Here is a 4,964-nt window from a genome sequence, read left to right as displayed (position 1 = left end):
ATGGCGAGTATTACGGGCACTTAGTCACTTTTGTGCCGCGGCCGCTATTGTGCTAAGACAAAAGATGGCGAATCCCCCGGAGCGATTCAACTGTCCCGTACGAGCCAGCCCGGCGGCGGCGCAGCGCAGTGCAGCGCGGCGCGGCGCGGAGCGGAGCGGTATGGCACGGCACGGCACGGCACAGCTCGGCGCGGCGCGGCACAGCGCCACGCTCGAATAAGCATGAGTGCTCGCGGCGAAATTAAGCCGGTCCGCTTCGGCGCCAAGCAGCCAGCGAGCGCGAGCACGCTCGCTTTCGCTTCGCTTTCGAGCTCACGTCCTCGAGCTTTCGCGCTCGCCACTACGAATTGCGGCGAACACCCCGCGTCTGCGACTGTGCCGCAGGGGCCGGGGGGAGGGAGAGAGTAAGAGAGAGAGAGAGAGAGAGAGAGAGAGAGAGAGGGAGAGAACTCTCCTGCTCTCGCGCTTCCTTCCTTCCTTCCTTCCTTCCCGAGCAAACTCAGACGCACATTGTGCGGCTGCCCCCCTTTTGTTATTGCGGTGTTCCGTTTCGAGTTGAAACAGAGCGCGCGGCGCGGTGTGCTCGCGCTCGCTCCTCTACGCGCGGATGGATATCGCCGTCGCCTGCCTTCCATTGCCATTCCGTTGCCGCGTCCACGTTCCAGCGCGCTATTCTTTTCGGCAGCGCGGAAACCACTTGGACAGAGGGACGCTTTTGCCAGCGCGGAACACGCCGGCCAGCCGAGATCCATTCTTCCCCCCGTCGCGGCTAGTTTGCGTTTTCAATTAGTTGCCGTTTGCAGAGCGAAGCCTCGCAGCGCGCGAGCGACGCAACGTGGGTGCGCGCGTCGATCGCGCTGAGATTTACGTGATTTCCGGGGAAGCTGCGAGGCGAACAGGTGGCTGGCTGGCGCGTAGCCGAGGCGTTTGAATGCACGCACGCGGTGCGAAAATTACGGCCCGAAAGGCGGCCGCGCGCGCGCGCGCGCGCGAGAGTCCCCGGTGCGCCGCGACGTGTCGAGTGCGTCGTCTCGACGATGGGAAGCGCGCGCGACGCGTAAATATCGAAACACCTCTCGGCCGGAATTCTTGCTTCGTCGCGCTCCTCCCGGAGCCAGCTCGTCTGCAATTTCGCTCACGAGAGGCGAAACGCCGCGAAGCGCAAGGGCTCCAACCGAGCGCGGCCAAGGAGAAGGGCTGCGAGGGGGTTGCGGCGGGGGTAGACGGCAGGAAAGAGAATTCCCGGTGCATTCGACGTTGCGGCTCTTTCATCTCAGACATCAAAAGGCAATTGCCGAAATTATGGAGATTTTTCCGAAGAATTCCCGAGGAATCGACGTGATCCCGCTGAGAGGGGGGTGGGATCGTGCGCGAGCTCTTTGTCAGCGGTAACACGCGTTCGGGGACGTCGTTCTCAAAGAAGGACGGGGAGAATAGGTCGGAGAGGAACAAATGAGACATTACCTCATCCGCCATACGTACGCGTCTAAACCGTTGGCTCCGTTTTCCGCCTTTGCGTTTCCACGAGGAGGGGAAAGAGAAAGGGAGGCAGAGAGAGAGAGAGAGAGAGAGAGAGAGAGAGAGAGAGAGAGAGAGAGAGAGAGAGAGAGAGACAGCTTTATTTATTCTCGCGCTGCTCTCGCTGCTAATCCTCGAACGAGCGCGGCACGGTCGCGTCGAATCCTCACGAAGTAACAGCTCGAGCAGTTAATGAGGATCCGCGCTCGACGATGATCGGAAATTATAATGAGCGATGCGCCGCGACGTTGCAACGCGTCAGTTGTGCTCGCGACCGAGCGCGCCTGCACCAACACACAGACGAGGACGCCGGCCAAGATAGTCTCCATTTTCGCGATCCATTTTATTCCCGACATCATCCGGCTCGCTGCGCCGCGCCGCGCCGCGCCGCGTCGCGTCGGCTCCCGCGAGTCAAAGTCGTCCGGTCGAATCGATCGGCGCCGCCGACTGTGCGCGCCTCGTTTCTACCTGTCGGATCTGTCGCTTTGAGTGCATTTGCGCTTACAGTTGCATCAGCTGCAATGAGCGTTAGGATTCCGAGCGGCCGCGGCCGTTTGCGTTTGTTGTCCAGCGGATCGCATACGAAGGCTGAAGAAGAGAAACACCGATTGTTTGCGCGCTCGCGTCGAAAGGAACACACCGACCGAGGAGGAGATGGTTTATAGATGAGATCAGAGAGAGAGGGACTGCGTGATCGGCGAATAATTCCCGATCTCCGCGGCACGCCGGCTCGTTTGCTTCAACTAATTGCCCCCCTCGTGTTCCGTCCGTAAAATCCGCCAGAATTCCCGCCGACGGACTATAAAGTACAGGTCGCTTTAGACAGATAGGTAGTTTCGATTGGCGCTGACAGCTTTATTTAGATATCAGGTGTTTCGGTTAATTTTCAGGGTTGACGATAAATGGGTCGCCTCTGAAGACAAGTGTCCTTTCTATTCTACCGTGGGATATCCGCTCGCTGCTGAGCACGGCGAGATAAGCTTGCAGCGCAAGCGGTGGGAAATACTTTGATTGAAACAATTCAGAGAATAAGTAATGAACAATATTTCCGTTCATTTCGTCGACTCTCCGAATTAAGCGGAAAAACACCTAATGAAAATAATGAAAATGAATAGTTTCTTGGTAGAAACGCGCGCTCTCGTCGCTCTCTCCTCTTTTCGCGCCGTTTCAATTACGCGATCGGAAGCGCTCCCTCCGGCTCGTGACGTTGCGCAATGCAACACGCACGGGTGTGATACTACAGCTTTGGAAGCAGCGCTTCCTAACAATCGCCGAATATCCCCTCGCCGAGCGCAATCAGCCGTAATCACTCGCGCGCGTACACGGCTCGCATGCATTTCCCGTACATACGCGGCGGCGGCGGCGGCGGCGGCGGCGGCGGCGGCGGCGGCGGCGATGGCGGCGAGAATTCACTCTCGAAGCCTACGGCAAGATCCCGCGCGTCGCTCTTTGTGAGGCTTTTTTCTCCCCGTTTCGACGATGACTACTTTGTAATCAGTCAGCGTGGATCTTCGCGCCCGTCTCCTTCTCTCATCCGGCGCGCTCGAACTTCCCCCTCCCGAAACGGCTGCTCGTCGTTGAAGAGCAAGGGGACCGTCTCTTCCCTTTTCGTCAAGTGAGATTTCGAAAGAACGCGAGAGCGCATTCAATTGCGCGCTCGAAGGTATCTTTCCGCGAGCGACGACGCATAATGCGCTTTATTGTACGCGACGTTACCTCTGTGTACGGCTTCTCTCTCCTCCCTTTGCCTGCATAAGAACAATCCCGGGATAAAAGCGTACAATCGTACATACCGAGGCGTAGCGAGCGAGTGAGGCGCGGCCGAGGGAGTGAGGCGGCCGAGGAGGGAACGAGAGAGGAAGACGGATTCGCACGCTCGCTCGCTCACTCGCGCCGATAGAGCCGAAAAAATTCATTAGCCGTACCTGCTCGTTTGTTAAATTGGACCACTCGCACGAGTACTCTCTGCTTTCGCAGGCAGCTTGAAGCGCGTCCACTCGACGAAATCGATCGATCTGTCGTCTCGCGGCGGCGCGCGCGCGCGCGCGCGTGCGGACGCTTCGATCGTCGCGTCGCGTCGGGTCTCATAATTCCTCGCCCCGGTAAGAACGGGGCTTTGATTAAAGGCGGCGCTGAATTGATCTCATGTAACGACACGCGAGAGCTTTCGCATCGTGACTGACTTTGATGGGACAATTTGAATAATAGCGACGGCTCTTGACTCGGGAAAAAGTGTCAACCTCCAATCTCGTCGCATGCTGAATCCTCTCTCGAGTGGTCTCTCTCTCTCTCTCTCTCTCTCTCTCTCTCTCTCTCTCCCTCCCTCTCTCTCTCTCTCTCTCTCCCTCTTTCGCTCTTTCGCTCAGAGAGGGAGATCGAACAGTCGTCCTCGTCCTCGTCCTCGTCGTCGACATCGCCGTCGTGGAACGAGAGAAATCTACCGCGGGTTATCCTCGTTCCGGTGAATTTGTCGTGAGAGAACGGCAAGAACGAGGAGTCGTCGTCGCCGACCGCACAATTAGCGTTAATCCTCGTTAATCCGCGTCTCTTCAATCTGCATTCCTTTGTCCTTCCATCCTACGACTCGACTACGTGAGTACCTCTGTAGACGTCGTGTGTAATGGGGGAAGGTAGTAGAAGGGGATGTGTGTGGGGGTTAAGAATCAATGCCGCAGCGGCGGCAGCGGCGGCGGCGACGGCGGCGGCGGCAGCGACGATGACGACGACGACGACGACGACGAGGACAAGGACGATGATGATGCACCGAAATGAAAGGTCGAAGGTAAAGCGAGAATATAGTTTATCCCGCGAGTCTGGTTGTTAATACTTCAGTTTCGTGCATTTACGACGTCGATCAATATCCTATTCCTATCTCGTTCTCTTTGCCGGAAGCGACCCAGATCCGTAAACTAGGCAACAGTTTAAGGTCTTGTGTGGAGAATATGTGACAAGTTCTCCTCCACTTCTCCCTCCCCTTCCCCCATCTCTCTCTCTCTCTCTCTCTCTCTCTCTCTCTCTCTCTCTTCTCCTTTCCCCGGCCCCTCGCCCCTTCCTCTTTCTCCGGGCCAGGTCGCGATGAACATAAGGAATATAACGAAGCACTTTGCGACAGCATCTGTCGTTGATGCTCCGAAAACCCGTTTCCGCTAATTACCGCACACCGTGCCATCCCGTGTAGCGTTGCTCTCGCATTAATAAGAGACACGTGCGCGCACAATGCGACAGAACGCACTTGCTTCTTATCGTCGAGTAGAGTCTATTTCCCGCGGCTTTGGAGCCGCAGTCGGTGAAAAATCGCGAAACTATATCCGACACCGCGCCGTCGATAGCCGGGGAGTTTTATGGGAGCCGTCGGGCTGGAAAGACACGCATACAACGTTACGGCGTATCGCCGTAACAAGACGGTCGAGTATACGGTTTTGTCCAATCAAGCGATCCTATTGGCA

The sequence above is a fragment of the Harpegnathos saltator genome, unplaced genomic scaffold (assembly GCF_003227715.2).
Source record: "Harpegnathos saltator strain DR-91 unplaced genomic scaffold, Hsal_v8.6 scaffold714, whole genome shotgun sequence".
NCBI lineage: Eukaryota > Metazoa > Arthropoda > Insecta > Hymenoptera > Formicidae > Harpegnathos > Harpegnathos saltator.
Note: the sequence above shows the minus strand (reverse complement) of the source record.